General features: G+C 35.0%; 1 pseudogene; it reads right to left on the bottom strand.

Annotated features, from left to right (window-relative positions):
- Positions 1-352: 352 nt before the first annotated feature.
- On the bottom strand, positions 353-17,492 carry LOC149212086 (THO complex subunit 7A-like; annotated as a pseudogene).
- Between the last annotated feature and the right edge of the window lie 1,810 nt (positions 17,493-19,302).

The raw sequence follows: 19,302 nt of genomic DNA, 5'->3' as shown, positions 1-19,302 counted from the left end.
CCCATTGCTAAACTTTGTATCACAATAGTAGCAACAAATAGTTCTTAGGATCAGGTACATAAACATGTTCACTGATGGCAGAGACAGAATTTTCAAGAAAACATATCAAGAACTAAAGAAAAAACTGAAGAACGTGCTTTACCCTAGACATTATAGTAGATGATAGGAAATTATAAAAGAAATCAGAAAATACATTCAATTTCAAAAACCAAATTATGCACAATCAAGATTTAATAAATGCTTCATCATGCATTGGATTCAAAATATTTAAATTCAAGGCCTTCTTTAAAACAAAGAGAAGTTCAAATTTAGTGCTATCCATGTTGTATGTAAAGAAACACAAAATAATTAATCAAATTGCATGGCCTGATTGTTCAGAAATGATAATAGTTGTCCCTGCCTTAGAATCTACAGTAAGAATGGGCTCTTCTAGGAAGAGTTTATGTTCTTCCACTTCATTTATTAACTTTTCCATGAAGTTCCTTTACTCTTCATCTATTGTATTTTGTAATTCATCAACCTGAAAACAAAAGCCCCATAAAATCCTTAACACCATTATACTATATATCAATTTAGTTATTATATAATTAAGATAGAAAAGATTTCAAACAACCATTATCAAAAAAGAAAAACATATTAAAACAAAAAAAATCTATAGATATTAGTTCATGCAAATAGAATATTAGTTATTGACCACATGTAAAAGAAGTGAAAACTGCTTCTTTCAAAGGTCAAGAGTCCTTGAAGCAACTGTATTCTCTACCTCTAGTGCAACAATTTCTTTCTCAAGTTCCGATATTATTTTCTGGGTCTCCGAACGAGGAGGTTGTACTGCAATTAATCTTCTAATTCCTTCACACTCTTCTTTATGATGCCTTTCAATTTTTCTCTCTTCAAGCTGCTTATTTAAGTCCTCTATGTCTAATTAGGCCTTCATCTAGGCTCAACACATGTCAGAAATTATACGTGGTGCACACAAACACAAAACTGATATTTACTAACTAATCTCAATATATACCTATAAAATCTATTGACTAAGTTGTTCCTACAACTCATTGAAGTTGTCCTTCTCACGTCTATTCACATCAATAACTACTTTGGTCCTTAGGAGAGGCAGTTCCAAATTTATTATCTCCTGTAAAAATGATTTGTAGAGCTTCTCACACTCTATGTAATTGTCTGTGTCTTTCTCGATTTCAGTGGCAAAAGAAACAAACTTCTTCTGAATCTTCTTAAGAGGGGGCTTACCCCTCGTTGTGGTTGTACATGTGAGAAGTCTCTATTTAATAATAAGATCATCCTCATTGGGACTTATAGCATAATAAAATCCACCTCGTCTCTTCGTCCAGTCAACTTTTATCCTTTTGTTGGCAACTTGCCACCTGATAGTTCAATTACACAACCATAGGAAACATTCCAACATCCTTATAGATTAAAACCAAGAAAAATAGTAGCAAACAAGAAAAAAATAAGCACAATGATGGCACATAAAAATAATAGACTTCCCAGGGGAAGCGCAAGCATAGTGGGGTTGTCTTTAGCCAGGAAGGAACAATTGAAGGGTAATTTCCAAAATCAAATTAGGAACTTGCTTCAGAAGGTTATGTATGGTTTCAAGGGATGTGTTTTTGGTCATAGATATGTAATATTAGAATGTAAATCTCCATGCAAACTTAGGGATTCCATCTCTTTGTAACTCCCTTGTGCACTCCGGCCACAACTTTTTTATGAAAACATAAAAACTCTCTAGTGTTTGTCAAAAAAAAAAAACGTACTTCATAGGAATTACTGAATTGAAATTCGTCTGTAGAGATTCCCCATTGATAACGTTTATGATCTATATTTTGAGGACAACATCCCATGTTTATGCTCATAAAATAGGAACACATATTCATATTCTCTTACCAACACAGGGGGTTTAGGTTCATATGATAAGAAGTGTGGAGAATTCCATTGATTCAGATGTTGTAATCTGTCTAATAATTCATTCAATGAAGGTTACATTTATACTTGAAAACAATAAATCAAAATAGTTATAACTAGAAATACCTAATTTATAACTAAATCCCTAACTATACAGAAATCCCGAAGGATTACAACATTTCTCCCCTTAATCTTGAGGGACATCTCACATACCAAGTAAAGATCTAAATTTTTCGAACTTTTCACATCCCAATGCTTTAGTAAAGATATCTGCAATTTGTTCTAATGTTGGACAATGTGTCATATGAATTTTTTTGGCCTCTACATTATGTCGAATCAAATGATGCTTGGTGTTGATATGTTTGGTTCGATCATGAAACTTTGGATTCTTGGACAATTGAATTGTAGAAGAGTTGTCAACAAATAAAAGAGTTGAAGCTTTTTGTTTCTCCTGCAAATCTTCAAGTATTTTCCGAAGCCAAATGATTTCTTTAGTGGCTTGAGCTGCTGCAACATATTCGGCTTCGATGGTAGAATCCGCAGGAACAAATTGCTTGCGTGATCTCCAACTAATGGCTACTGATCCAAGATTCATCAAATAGCCAGAAGTAGAGACTCCATTGTCTTTATCTCCATCAAAATCAGAATCTGAATAATCAGCAAGATGGAAGTCTAAAACTTTGGTATATTTGATTCCGTAAGTTTGGGTTCCATTTAAATATTTCAGTACTCTTTTTGCTGCTACCCAATGCCCCTCACAAGGATGATGCATAAATCTAGAAAGTATTCCTACAACAAATGTTATATCACGACGAGTAATAGATAAATAAATCAAACTTCCAACAAGTTGCCTATACTTTGTTGGATCTTCAAATGATTTTCCTTCTTCTAAAGTAAGTTTCAAATTCTGCTTCGTTGGTGTAGCAACATGATTACAATGCATCATACTATATCTGTTCAATAACTTACCAACATACTTCTTCTAAGAGATGAAAATATGTTGTGGTCTTTGATCAACTTCGATTCCAAGATAATAATGAAGTATACCTACATTTGTCATATCAAAAACCTTTTTCAATTCCTTCTTAATAGATGATATATATTCATCATTGTTTCTAGTGATCATCAAATCATCAACATATACAACTAGATATACAACTAATCTTCCAACTTTCTTAACGAAAATAGTTGCATCATCTAGGTCAAAATGTTTATAATTTAACTTTAGAATATGTTCAGTGAGTTTCTCATACCATGCTCGTGGGGCTTGTTTCAAGCCATACAAAGACTTCATTAGTTTGCAAACCTTTTGTTCTTTCCCTTTAACAAAAAAACCTTCTGGTTGAAACATGTAAACATCTTCTTTCAAATCTCCATTTAAAAAAGCAGTTTTGACATCCATATGATGAGTTTTCCATTCTTTCTAAGCTGCAATAGCAAACAAAGACCTAATAGTGAACCATTTAGCTGTAGGAGCAAATGTCTTTGTATAGTGAATACCCTCTTTCTGTGCATATCCCTTCGCTACAAGTCTTGCCTTGTTTTTGTCTAGTGAACCATCATCTTTATACTTAGTTTTATAAATCCATTTGCAACCAATAGGTTGGATGCCAATAGAAGGATCCACCAGCCTCCATGTGCCATTTTTTATGAGAGCATCATATTCCTTTTGCATTGCATCTTTCCACTGATCATAACTAGTAGCTTCTTCAAAACAAGTAGGTTCACAATCCACAGAAAAGTTAAATTCACAATGAGAATAGTTATCTGAGGAACTTCCAGTCTTAAACTCATCATATTTCTTTGGAAATGTTCGAATACGAGATGATCTTCGCAAAGGTTGTGTAGGAAGTTGCTCATCTTCTTCATTTGTCTCAGTTCTTTCCATTTCTGTCCCTGTCAACTCTGTTTCCATTTCTGTCCCTGTCATGTCTGTAGAAACACTTGCATCAACCAATTTCTCATCAATAGCAGAATTATCATCATTGAGAGAAGGAAACTCCATAGACTGATCTAATATAGGTATCCCCCCTTCAAGATGTGGAAGTATATTATCTGATTCATAATAAAACTCTTGAGGCACAAACTTTTCTATCTGATTAAGTTGTCTATCAATAGTGAGGGAATCTTTATCAAATTCAAGAAAAATTACATCTCTTGACAAAATAAATTTCTTGTTCTCTTCATCATATAATTGGTATGCCTTAGAAGTCATAGAATACCCTAAAAAATTACATGTTCTGCTCCGTTCACTCAACTTAGTCCTCTGTTGTTTATGAATCAAAGCATAACATTGAGAACCGAAAACTCTGAGATGTTTAATAGCACGAAGACGATTATACCACATTTCATATGGAGTTGTGTTATTAATGACAGAGGATGGGCACCAATTTCTAATATATGTTGCGTAGAGCGCTGCTTCTCCCCAAAACATCAATTTTACATTCTTAAAAAACATCATTGATCTTACCATATTAAGCAATGTTCTGTTCATTCGTTCTGCAACACCATTTTGTTGTGGATTATATGGTATTGTGGTCTGGTGTTTGATGTCATTCTCTTGCAAATATTTTTCAAAGACATGTGAAGTATATTCTCCTCCATTATCATTTCTTATAGTACCAATATTTATTTGAGCTTCATTTGTAATCAAGAGATGAAATTTTTTAAACACATCAAAAACTTGTGATTTTTCCTTAAGCAGATAAAACCAACACATCCTCAAATAATCATCAATAAAAGTCAGTATGTATTTATTGCCATTTGCAGTTGGTACAGGCATAGGTCCACACAAATCAGAGTGTATGAGACTTAATTTTCTTGTAGCTCGAGAAGTAGAATTTTGAAAAGATTGTTTGTGATGCTTGTCCAATATACAAGCATTACATGGGGTAAATTTTATGGGAACTGTTGGAAGTCCTTTATTCCGCTGCTATGTCATAATTCTAATACTTTGATAATTAATATGACCAAAGTGTGTGTGCCACAATAAAGAAGATGACAAAGTATCATTTTGTTGAACCAAAAATTTTTTGTTCAATGTAACAGAGGACACACCTCTTAATTTCAACAATTTATCTTCTTCTACACGAGTCATTATAGTTTTATTGTTAGCTGCTCTTCAAATTTCCACTTTACCATCAAATATGTGGATGGAATGTCCCTGTTGTCTTATTTATACAAGAGATAATAAATTTCTTTGGAACAAAGGAATGTAAAGAACATCATTCAAAGTATAATCAGAAAGTCCAGGAATTTTTTACTGAATAGAACCAATCCCCTGTTGTTTGATTTGAGACTTATCAACAAAATACACTATTCCATCAATATTATCACTGAATTGTTCAAACAAATCTCTTCTAAAGGTCATATGACAAGTGGCACTTGTGTCTAAAATCCAACTGTCATGCCATGAAGAAAAAGAGGTACCAAATATATCTTCCATATGAAAATTACAATGAACAACAACATAATGTGCATTCTCAGAAGACTGTCCTTTTTCTGGAATTAGATCTTTCTTTTCAAGAATTTGTTCTCTTCTTTCATTAATTTTCTTCTAGGGAATTCTATAATTTGCAGTTGTATGTCCAATTTTACCACATCTAAAGCATTTTACAGCTGTTTTATGAGGAAAATTTCTTTGTTTATCATTCTGCTGTCTATCTCCTTGAATATTTTTGCCCCCCCTGCCTCTATAATTCTTCTTACCTCGACCTCTATTACCCTTAGTATTTCTTTCAGATTCTTCTTGAGGTTTTTGGTATTTTTGAGCAAGACATAGGGTTTTAGTGTTAGAATTATGAGATGTTTCTTTCTTGCCAAAAGCCTTCTTTCTTTCTACAATTTTCCCTACTAATTTATCAAAATCTAAATCTTTTAACTTCCCACTAGCTTGGAGAGATTCCAAGTAGTGTGAATAACTAGGGTAAAGAGATTTTATAAAGGCAGTGAGTTGCAGATCAACTTTAACTCCAGTAGATTCAATTTCATGATTGATGGCTTTAATTTTAGAAGCAAGTTTTAGAGGATCATTATCTTTCATTTCCAAATTAAATAACTTCAACAATAACTGAATTATCTCCAATTCAGAATGTGAATCATAAAGTTCTTTTAGTTTTGTTATGGCATCATATGTTGTTTTATTCTGAGCAATGTATCTGCTTACCTCTTCTGAGACTGAAGTGGAAATTAAGGCATAGGTTTTTTTATCCTTACTTTGTGAGGTTGCTAACTGTTTCTCCTCGTCAGGTTGATCTGGTGAATTCCCTTCTTTTCCTTCACAGATTCCATCCTATAAATCATTAAAAATAAGTGTATTTTTAACCTTCGTGAACCATTCCTGGTAATTTTCCTTTCTGGACAGAACAATCCCAATTAAAGATACCAAGGAGTTCATCTTTTTTTTTTTTTTGCATCCAGATAATGACAGAATTCTTAAAAAAATTGTTATGATTACAGGAACAAAATTCTTTTAAAAAAATTATGTTTCAATCATTACATCATAAATTTCCTTTAAAAAAAAAAATTGAAATTATGTATTAACTTACAGAAAAAAAAAAAAACTAATAACAACTCAATGGCTGTATATTAAGAACAGCCAGAGCAGAGTCTCCACCAAGCACACTTCTATGAACAATGTTGACTCCAACAATGTTGTTGCGTACACTACCAAGTCATGCATCTACCAACACTGTTGACAGTTAAGTATTCAGGTGAGAAAGCACATCTTCCTCACTAGTTTACAACAATGGAGGATCTAGGCATTCTGGTCCAACGGAGTTCGATCCAAGCTCTGATACCACTAATAAGAAGTCTGGAGAATTCCATTGATTCAAATGTTGTAATCTGTCTAATAATTCATTCAATGAAGGTTACATTTATACTTGAAAACAATAACTGAAAACAGTTATAGCTAGAAATACCTAATTTATAACTAAATCCCTAAACTAAATCCCTAACTATACAGAAATCTCGAAGGATTACAACATCATAATTTTACCATATGCAGGGAGGATAAAGGCTTCACGTTCCCTATCAAAGTAAAATTTCTTTCCTTTGGATAAAAATCAAACAATATATGTTCTATCAAATAGTCAACAACATGGATTCTTGTTGGATGTGGGTACGGTATTTAAATCTCCTTCTAGGATATAATTTGAGTTTGGATGTAGGATTCTATCCTCTCTAAGTAACAATCATCCATATTCAAGCCCACAAAAGTATGGTTTCCCTTTTTTATAGCATAAACTTTAAAAGAAATAGAAAATGAAATTCAAAATTGTATATTTTAATCTGACCTTGAGAAGACTAGAAATGGCACTAAATCACATGCTACAAGAATGGACAAAATATAATTTAATCTCGTGAGATTTACATTGATTTAAGCTTAAGAAAATTTCTTTAAAGAGTTGACTACAAAAGAATCACGAATTAGTGTCTATTAATGCCTCTTCACACACATAAATAAAGCTAATATTTTAGTCCAACTATTTTTCGTTTGAGCAATGTTTTGTTGTAATTTAAATCAACTAAATTTGTGTACTTTGAGAGACTGTAGCGTCTTCTCAAAGTAGCTCAAACCAAAATTTGAATAATTTATCTATCCATGCTTCAATTTTCTCTGTCAAACTATGTTATTTATCTCTTGAACAAGCACCTATTCAGTACAAATTCAACAAAAGTCTGGCCATTTTGGGAGATTTAAAAGTCTTTTTAAAATAGATTAGCATGAAAGTTGACTAATTTAACCTCTACATTTGCATTTACCCTCTGAATGTATTAATTTAAATTTACCTCGAGAAACAGGACGTTGCAATAAAACAATCTACTTTGATTTTTGCTTAACACTAGAGCATTTTGAAATGGTGTTTAGGTTTTGTTATGGAGAAAGAACATGAATTATTAAAATTGAAAAGTGACTTGAAATTAAAATCATACAGAACAATTTACTTACCCTGATGTGCTCCGACGCTGGCGATTGTTGTGAAATTTTCTGCAGTACTCTGGAAGCTCAGTTACTGACATTCAATCATATATTGAATTGATTGTCATAGGATCACTGTGAGTTGTGAAATAACAAAAACGATGATTAGTTGATGCTTGGAAACTCTCTTTCCCTCTCACCTTGCACACTAGGAACCAAAGCCCCAAATACTCAAAGAGTTTAATCTTTGGAGGAAAATTTGTTGTTGTTTTCAATTTCAAGTAATACATAGATGAACCATCCGATCTTAAACAAGACGAAGAGCCACCTGGTCATGCAAAAGAAGAATTTAATATTAAAGAAGATGATGAATTGTCTCATCAGGAAGAAGAAATTTCCATAGTGGATGAATTGTTTGAGGATAAAGACGAGAGTGGTAAAAGTCAAACCTGGCTTTCTTGAGCTCCCGTGATTAAGAGAACCCACTGTTCTATGGGTGGATATCATTAAGAATAGAAGATCAGGACCCAAATGAGAGTTCTCCACATAAATCGCCTTTCACATCCCAAATAGTATATTAAATGTTGAAGACCGGAATCGCCTCTTTCTGGCCCTCCTCCCGTTCCTGTTGCTTCTTCAGCTCAATGGAACAACGCCAAGTTTAGGGTTGTTAACGAGAAGCAGTTCATTAACCAAGAAAGAAACCAAGAAAGAAAGGCAAAGAAACTAAATGAAAATTGAATGCAAACAAGTGAACACAAGATTTTACGTGGTAAAACCTCGACAGGGTGTCAAGGAAACATCCACGGGGCAAGGGATTGGATTTTCTATTAAACCAACAATGATTCTCCTTCATTACAATATTTTGGGCATTCATCAATTTTATAAGAGTCTTCTCTGTTACATAACTGCTATTTCGGTATAAAACTAACTTGGCAGTAACTAATACATTTTTACCCATATTTACATAATTAGTTGTCAATTTCCAACAAACTCCACCTTGACAACAATTTTCCTAATCCCTTGCCCATGCCCATTCATCATCTCTTCTACAAGCCAAGAGAAGCTAAACAACATCGCAACTTCTCTATTGTAACTGGCTTCGTGAATATATCTGCACAATTCTCCTGTGTATGGACCTTCTTGAGAGCTACTTTTCTGCCATCGATTAAATGTCTCAGAAAATGATACCTTACATCAATGTGCTTGGTCTTGTTGTGATAAGCTGGATTTGTAGCCAAGTGAATAGCACTCTGATTGTCATAGAGTACATTCACTTTCTCTTGCGTCCTTCCAATCTCAGCAGGTAGACCCTTTAACCAGATTGCTTCTTTACTGGCATCTGAAGTAGTTATATATTCTGCTTCGGTAGTGGACAACGCAACTGTTTCTTGAAGCTTTGACATCCAACTAATTGTTCCACCTACAAGAGTAAAGACATAACTTGTAGTAGATCTCCTTTTGTCCAAATCACCTGCATAATCAACATCTACATATCCGCATACTAATTCTTCACTACCATTAAAGATGATGTAATGGTCACTTGTGGCTCTTGGATATCGAAGAACCCATTTCACTGCTTGCCAATGTTCTTCACCTGGATTTGCCATGAACCTGCTGACAACTCCAACTGCATGTGAAATGTTAGGTCTTGTAGATACCACCACATACATTAAGTTGCCTATAGCATTTGCATATGGTACATGAGACATATATCGCTTTTCTTCATCAGTTCTAGGACTCAAAACCGAAGAAAGCTTAAAATGGGAAGGTAATGGAACATTAACAGGTTTCACATTGTTCATACAAAATTTTTCAAGTACTCTCTCCAAATACTTCTGTTGTGGTAACCAAAGGTTACCATTTTTCCTATCTCTGTGTATCTTCATGCCCAAGATATGTTTTGCTGCTCCAAGATCCTTCATATCAAATGTCCTAGAGAGCTGAGCCTTTAGCCTATTGATCTCTTCCATTCTTTTGCTTGCAATAAGCATATCGTCAACATACAAAACTAAGATAATGAATATGACACTGAAATTATTGAAGTATACACAATGATCATACTCACTTCTAATAAAGTTCTGGCTCACCATGAAGGAGTCAAACTTCTTGTACCATTGCCTGGGAGACTACCTTAGACCATACAATGATTTCTTGAGCTTGCAAACTAATCTTCTGTTGTGACCTTGTACAAAACCTTCTTGTTGTTCCATATATAACTCTTCATCCAAATCACCATGTAGAAAAGTTGTTTTAACATCTAACTGTTCTAACTCAAGGTTAAGTAATGTAGTTAGTGCCAACACAGTACGAATAGAAACAAGTTTTACAACTAGTGAAAAATCCTCATGAAATTCAATACCTTCAACCTGAGAATACCCTTTTGCTACCAGTCTTGCCTTATACGTTTCGAGATTTCCATCAACTTTCCGTTTCAGTTTGAAGACCCATTTTCATCCAACAACACTTCTCCCTTTAGGAATTTCTACAAGATCCCAGGTATTGTTCTTGGCTAAGGAATCCATTTCTTTTTCCATAACTTTTTTCCATTTTTCCCTATCCGTATCATCTACTGCTTCTTGATAACAAGAAGGTTCCCCATCTTTAGTAACCAAAGCAAAAGATGAAGCAGAATCTTCATACCTTTTGGAATTTTTTCTTTCCCTTGTAGACCTTCTTAGAGTGATTGGTTGTTGAACTGGTTGAGAAACTTCAATAGCTTCCTTTGTATCTTTATCACCTTTTCCTCTAGAAGACTCTCCTTCCTGTCGACTTTCAGGAAAAGGTCTGGACTCCAACTGAATTTGTCGATTTGGCGATACTTGTTCCTGTTCAATTCTTTCAACATTTGATTTTAAAAAAGAAGATTCATCAAATGTTACATCTCTGCTAATGACTATCTTCAACGACATAGGATACCATAACATGTATCCTTTCACTGCATAGTCATACCCAACAAAGACATAACATTTTGATTTTGGATCTAATTTTGAACGCTGATTTTTATGAATAAGAGCATAAGACACACAACCAAATATCCTTAAATGTGAATAATCACAAGATTGACTTGACCAAACTTCTTCAAGAATTTTACAATTAATTGCTACTGAAGGTGATCTATTAACTAAGTAACAAGCAGTGGATACTGCTTCTGCCCACAACTCCTTTTGCAGGTCAACATTGCTGATCATGCTTCTGGCTCTTTCCATAAGAGTCTGATGCATACGTTTAGCAACACCATTTTGCTGAGGAGTATAAATAGTAGTTTTATGTCCAACAATTCCTTCATCCTTATAATATTGTTCAAATTCTAGAGAAGTAAATTCACCACCATTGTCAGTTCTTAAACATCTAATTGATTTGTATGTTATTTTTTATACCATTCCTTTAAATTGTTTAAAGACGTTGAATACATCAGCTTTCTTTTTCATCATTTAGACCCAAACTTTAAGGGAGAAATCATCAATAAATGTTAAAAAATATAGAGTGCCTCCATATGATACAACAGGAGATGGTCCCCACATATCAGAATGAATATAGTCTAAAATTACTTTACTATTATGACTTCCTGTTTTAAATCTTTGTTTACACTATTTTCCATACACACAATGTTTACAGAAATCCAACTTCAAGGATTTCAAATCAGGAAGTGATTTACGTTTCATTAGTACCTAAAGACCTTTCTCGCTCATGTGATCCAATAACTGATGCCATAGGCGAGTACCTTCTTCTTCTTTCTCTGACACAATCGTTGCTTCACTGACTTAAGTACTTCCTTTGAGTCTGTAAAGATTTCTGACCTTTTCTGCTTTCATAACAACTAGGGCACCTTTAGAGACTTTCAGCACTCCATTATGACCTGTAAACTTATAACCATCTGAATCCAAAACTAACGGCGAACTCGGTGCAGGAAGGAGTGTTAATCTCCCAAATTGTGAGATTATATCTTCTACTTCTATTTGCAGGTGTATTTGCTGGTTCAATGGGCTCTCTTTCATCCACTGACATCTTTAGAGTTTCCACTAAGTTAGCAGATCCCTTCCAAAGTCATAGAGTTCCACTAAACTTCCACTATTCTAGACCCGACGGTGGTACAAACCATAGTTTAATAAATTTTAAATCTGCCTTCTAAAACTCATCGACACTTCTTCATTGTTGATCTATTCAAGATCCAACAGTCACAACACTCCCCAACCTTGAACTTGCTCCATGTCAGTCAACCGTCGATCTCGCTCCACTAGATCTAACGGCTCACACGCATATCGGCCCATTGACATGCGCACTCCAATTCAACCTGAAAAGCAGTTTCCCTCTCTCTCCTCCCTCTCTCTCCTCGCTGCTACATGTCACTATGTGCATGGAATCAGAGCCAATAGGGGAATTACCACTTACAGCCTTTCCTCCACCTGATATCCACTCGTGGTTTTCTCCAACCGCTCCTACTCGTTAACTGTCAGGTAACTTCCTTGCCTGAACACTGTTGATCTATCTCAACTGAGATCCAACGGTCCAAAATCAATCTTCACGCCACTGCATCCTTGGTCCTCCTCAGCTAATCTCGATTGTTCGCTCAACACACTTAGAATTCACGAGAAACTCAGTTAAAAAGAAAAACACGGAATTTAACATAGTTAACACAATTTCATTCAATCTCACAAAACACCAATTAAACTTCGAATTTCACAATAACACAAAGATTTAGAAGGAGATTATCCTTCAGGATTTGACAGGAATTTCTCATCCACATACACAAAAACTAAATTTTCCCAATTTACTAGATTCGTTCCAGGAAATCCAAATTTCTTCAACAGTCAAAATCCCCTTACAATAGTGTGAAAATTGCATAAGTATTGGTTCATCCTAACAACCAAATCGTAATTCAAAGGCTACAATTTATTAACCCTATCTATCCTATGAGGCATTCTCCTCGAGAATCTCCACTACAGCTAACTAACTAAAATTTATTACATCATGATCAAATCCTATATTCTAGCTCTATGCTTAACTAGAAAAACATGGAAATTGATCGGTAAAGGATCCCACTCCTTTGGCTATAATATTTTTTTGTATTTTTGGAATAATTCTTTGAATTTGTCTTCAATCCTTATGCTCTTGCATCAGACTCCTAAGGACAAAATTTTTCATGGGCTCTTGTCCATAAGCTCTTCTACAGAATTGCCCAATTCCTGTAGCATGTTTTCTGTTATCCAAGTAGCTTCAGAAATTCGTTGATCCTTCCATTTGACCAAATACTGAAAGTACTCCTATTTTCTGGTTTCCTTGAACACTTACCTGTCTATAATCCTTTCTGGCTGTAATTCCTGTGCTGTAGGTAACTGTTTTACCCAATGAATTTCTTGTGTCTCTTGGTCTTCTTCTGTATCATTTGCAATTTCACCTTCATACTTGTACAAATCAACAACATTGAAAATTGGAGATATTCCAACATCAGGGGGTAATTCAATTTCATATGCATTTGCAAAAAATTTCCTTAATACTCTACATGGTCCAATTTTCTTGAACTTCAATTTGTTATACTCCCTCTTTGGAAATATTTCCTTCCTTAGGTGTGCTAAAAGCAAATCCCCAACTTCAAAGTTCACTTCTCTTCTTCTCATGTCTGCTTTGTTTTTGTACTTGATGTTACTACATTGTAGCCGTTGTTTCACCTGTTCATGTATTGCTTGTATTTCTGAAGCAAAATCTTCTCCCTTTGCACTTCTCATTTCATCTTTTCCCAAGTTTCTTAACTCGGACACTCCTCTTAGATGCATTCCATAAACTATGTGGAATGGACTCTGCTCTGTGCTCCTATTAGGTGAGTCATTATATGCATATTTAGCCTGTACCAATACTTGATCCCACTGCTTTGGATTTTTTCCAGTAAGACTCCTTAAAAGATTACCCAAACTCCTGTTCACAAATTCAGTTTGTCCATTAGTCTGTGGATGATAGGCAGAATTGAAACTCAGTTTAGTTCCCAGCTTCTTCCATAGTGTCCTCCAAAAATATCCAACAAATTTGGAATCCCTATCTGATACAATACTCTTAGGCAACCCATGCAATCTTATAGTCTCCTTGAAAAACAAATTAACAATGTTAGTAGCATCACTAGTTTTATAACATGGAATAAAATGTGCCATTTTTGAAAATCTGTCCACTACAACAAAAATTGAATCATTTCCTCTTTGAGTCTTTGGTAAGCCCAAAACAAAATCCATACTTACCATATCCCAAGGCCTATCTAGAATTGGTAATGGAACATACAAACATGTGTTTTAGCTTCTTCCCTTTGCATATTGATAGACTTTACAAGTTTTCACATACTTTTCCACTTCAGATCTCATTTTCGGCCAGAAATAAAATCTGTTCAACTGTTCATAAGTCTTATCTATACCAAAATGTCCTGCAAGTCCACCACTATGTTTCTCTTTGATTAAGTTCTCCCTCATAGAACAATTTGATATGCACAATTGATTTCTATTAAACGAAAATCCATCTTGTAAGAAATAATCCAACCATTTATTCCTTTCCATCAAAATAGGATTCTTACAAGCTTCAAATGTCTCTTTAAAATCTAAATCTAACTCATACAATTCTTTAAGAAAATAAAAACCCAAGACTTGAATTTGACTCTCTTGAAATAATGTATCTCTCCTACTTAAAGCATCTGCAACTTTGTTTGATTGGCCATTTATATGCTTTTAGACAAAATGGAAACCTTGAAGATACTCTACCCATTTGGCATGTTTCTAGTTAAGCTTTTTCTATTGCAAAATATACTGCAATGCATGGTTATCTGAATAAAGTATGAACTCTTTTGACATTAGATAATGTCTCCACTTCTTCAATGACTGCACAATTGGATAAAACTCTTTATCATAAGAAGAATACTTCTTCTTTGAATCATTTAGCTTTTCACTAAAATAGGCTATAGGTCTATCTTCCTGGCTTAAAACACCTCCAATAGCTTCTCCACTGGCATCAGATTTCACTTGGAAAGGTTTACTAAAATCAGGTAGAACCAAAATAGGTTTTTCAGTGATCTTCTTCTTCAACAGTTGAATTTTTTTTCTTCTGCTTTAGCAGTCCATCTAAATGGTTGTTTATCCTTCTTTCTAGTCTCAATAATAGGAGCATTGATCTTACCAAAATTCTTTATGAATTTCCTATAAAAGCTAGCAAGACCATGAAAACTTATTACCTCAAAAATACTTTTAGGTGAAGGCCACTCCATGATTACCTTGATCTTCTCTAGATCCATCTCCAACCCTTCAGCAGAAGTAACAAAACCCAAATACACTAATTCCTCTTTCATGAATGAACATTTCTTCAAATTCAGCAACAATTTCTTTTGTTGTAACCTTTGTAAGACATAATTAAGATGTCTCATGTGTTCCTCCTTAGACCTGCTGTAAACTAATATATCGTCCAGATATACTATTACAAATTTACCAATAAACTCTTTAAGAACTTCATTCATGAGTCTCATAAACGTACTTGGTGCATTTGACAACCCAAAAGGCATTACTCTCCATTCATGCAATCCTTCATTTATCTTAAAAGCAGTTTTCCACTCATCCCCTTCTCTTATCCTTATCTGATGATACCCACTCTTAAGATCTAGTTTTGTAAAATACTATGCTCCACTCAAAAATCCATCAAATCTTCAATTCTAGGTAAAGGAAATATGTACCTGATTGTGATTTTATTGATGGCTCTTAAATCAATACACATTCTCCAGCCTCCATCTTTCTTTTGACTCAACACTATTGGTACTGCACGAGGAGTCAAACTTTCTCTGATCAGTCTTTTGTCAAGCAGTTCCTGAACTTGCTTTGTAACCTCTTCATTTTTTGTGGGAGTCATTTTGTAAGCTGCTTTGTTTGGTAGATTTTCTCCAGGAATCAAATCTATATGATGGCTAATTCTTCTAATGGGTGGTAACTCTTTAGTCAAATCATCAACAATGATATCACAATAATTGTCCAACATTTATTGAATTTCAATGGGTAAATCAGAAACTTTAGTAGAAGTCATTATTACTTTGGGCTTGCAAATTACAGCAAAATTTACCTCATTTTCTTCAATCTGCTGTAAGTATTCTTTTCCTCCTAGTAATAGATTTTTTGGATCAGTCTTCTTTCCTGATGCATCCTCTTCTTCCATAGGCAGCAATGTATGATTGACACCATATTTACCAAACTTGTAGGTGTTTCTTTTCCCATCATGCATAGCTCCTTTGTCATATTGCCAAGGTCTCCCAAGCAATATGTGACACACATCCATAGGCATCACATCACATACAATTTTATCCTTATATTTGCCCAACTGCAACTCCACTTCACACTGTTCATTCACTAACAATTGATGTCCCTTTTGTAACCATGACACCTTGTAAGGTGTTGGATGTCTCATTGTCTTCAACTTCAATTTCTCTACCACTTATGTAGAGACCAAATTATCAGTGATGCCACTATCAATGATCATCTAACAACATTTCCCTTGAACCTTACACACTATTCTGAACAAAGTCTTCCTTTGTGATGGTTCAACTATCTCCTTTGCTGGCTTGAGCAAAACTTTATTGACTACCAAATATTCTCCTCTCTAGTACATCTTCTTCTTCTTTCACTACTACTGCTTCTTCCTCAACTTGAGCAATAATTGCATTCCTCTGACTTGTTCCTGCATTCTCTGGGCACTCAAAAGCTCTATGTCCCAGCGTGTTACACCTATAACATCTAAATTCTCTTCCTCTTCCTCTAGAAAAACTCCCTCTGCCACCTGCATCACCTCCTGTGGTTGCATGCTGGTTTGAGCTACTGCTAGCTCCATCTCTAGGTGCTATAGATCTTCCTCTATGACCTTGACTTCCTTTTCCTCGGAAAGTACCTCTTCCTCTAACAGAATGCTTCCTCATGAGTTTTTCTTCAGCTTTCAGTACCATCTGATAAACTTCTTCTACTATTTTAGGAGACAATATACTTATCTCATCTTGAATGTCCATCCTAAGACCATTCACATATCTAGCCACCTTCTCATCTGTATCCTGAGTTTGTCCAGCTCTTATACTTACTTTATAGAGTTCCTCTGTATATTCCCTCACTGTCATGGACCTCTGTCTGAACAAGGTTTGCTAATAATTACTTGGTAGAAACTTACCTCTTAGCTTTGCTACCATCATATTCCAATTTCTGATTGGTTGCTTGCCAAGACTCTTTCTTTATCCTTGCACTCCATCACACCAAAGTGTTGTATGTCCTTTTAGCTTGGTGACAACAATCTTTAATTTCTTCTCATATTTTGTTTCTTCATAATCAAATAATTTCTCCATGCCATTAATCCAATCTATCAATTCTTCTGGATTCAATCCTCCTGCATATATTGAAACCTTAGTTTTTGGCCTAGTTGTGGCTCTTAACACTAATTGGAAGAATCTCATCTAAGGAGTAACTACTATAGTTTCCTCCTCTTCTTCAGTTTCAACCTCAGGCTCACTAACATCTCCATCATCTATAATTCTCCCTGCTGCTAATGCTTCTAATCTAGCATACATCTGTTGCATAACTTCCATCACCTCAACATTTGCAACTGGTTGTCCTCTTCTACCACGTCCTTGTCCTCTTCCAACTTTCAAAGCCATATTGGATTTCCTTCTCTTGCTTTTGAGATTCCATTCAGTGTCAACAGGTTGCTTTGATACCACTAATGACGATGGTCTAGGTGCAGGAAGGAGTGTTAATCTCCCAAATTGTGAGATTATATCTTCTACTTCTGTTTGCAGGTGTATTTGTTGGTTCAATGGGCTCTCTGTAATCCACTGACAACTTTAGAGTTTCCACTAAGTTAGCAGCTCCCTTCCAAAGTCGTAGAGTTCCACTAAATTTCCACTATTCAAGACCCGACAATGGTACAAACCATAGTTTAATAAATTTTAAATCCACCTTCTAAAACTCATCAGCACTTCTTCATCATTGATCTATTCAAGATCCAATGGTCGCAAAACTCCCCGACCTCGAACTTGCTCCACATCAGTCAACCGACGATCTCGCTCCACCAGATCTAATGGCTCACATGCATATCGGCCTGTTAACTTGCGCACTCCAAATCCAACCGAAAAGTGGTTTCCATCTCTCTCATCACTGCTACGTGTCACTATGTGTATGGAATCAGAGCCAACAGGGGAATTACCACTTACAACCTTTCCTCCACTCGAAATCCACTTGTGTTTTTCTCCAACTGCTCTTACTCATTAACTGTCGGGTAACTTCCTCGCTCGAACATCGTTGATCTATCTCAACCAAGATCCAACGGTCCAAAATCAATCTTCACGCCAATGCATCCTTGGTCTTCCTTCGTTGATCTCGACCGTCCGCTCAACACACTCAGAATTCACGAGAAACTCAGTTAAAAAGAAAAAACATGGAATTTAACACAGTCAACACAATTTCATTCAATCTCACATAACACCAATTAAAATTCGAATTTCACAATAACACAAAGATTTCAAAGTAGAATATCCTTCGGGATTTGACAGGAATTTCTCATCCACATACACAAAAACTAAATTTTCCCAATTTACTGGATTCGTTCCAGGAAAGCCAAATTTCTTCAACAGTCAAAATCCCCTTACAATAATGTGAAAATTACATAAGTACTGGTTCATCCTAACAACCAGATCCTAATTCAAAGGCTCAAATTTATTAACCCTATCTGTCCTGCGAGGCATTCTCCTCGAGAATCTCCACTACAGCTAACTAACTAAAATTTATTACATCATGATCAAATCCTATATTCTAGCTCTATTGATGCAGGAGCACTCGAATGAAGAGGTGACAGCTGGGAGATATGCTTGTGTCTGTTTTATTTTGTTTCATATTGAATTAAGGCTAACTCAACCATTTTTAGTTTTTTGAATTAGACAAAATAGGATTAGATAGGAATTAGTTGAAGAAACTGTTTCATAACTGAAGAACAGTTCATTGAACTGTAAAAGAAATTGCTAATGATGTATTAAAAAGAAAACATGAAAGAATAATACGAGGTTAGCTAAATTGAGAAGGGTTGTAAGCCTATGGGCAAACTGTAAGGAAGGCCACTGGTGTAAGGTGAGCAAACCATAGAGAGAGACAGAGTCTCAAAATACTTCCTTTGTTTCTTTTTTTTTGCTATGTGAAAAATACAATTTAGAATCTGGGTATTTGAGTTTTGAATGATTGAATACTGAGATTAATATGAATCATAGCTTCTATATATATATATATATATATACTTTCAGGTGAATTCGGTGTGACCAAGGAGGCGAAACCATACATAGTGAAAACTTGCTCGCAATGTAGCGGAAGTGTGAAAAGGCCTAAAAATAGTGGAGCACAAGTTTAAGATGGTGACACTCAGGGGCCGTCGAATCTAATAGATCGATGGTGGAGATTAAATTGTCGGAATTGAAAATC

The sequence above is a fragment of the Pinus tabuliformis genome, chromosome 1_1 (assembly GCF_031772625.1).
Source record: "Pinus tabuliformis cultivar Carrire ecotype Pingquan chromosome 1_1, CPIR1, whole genome shotgun sequence".
NCBI classification, from domain to species: Eukaryota; Viridiplantae; Streptophyta; class Pinopsida; order Pinales; family Pinaceae; genus Pinus; species Pinus tabuliformis.
The sequence above is the reverse complement of the archived record's forward strand: the minus strand, read 5'-3'. Positions and strand labels throughout refer to the sequence as shown.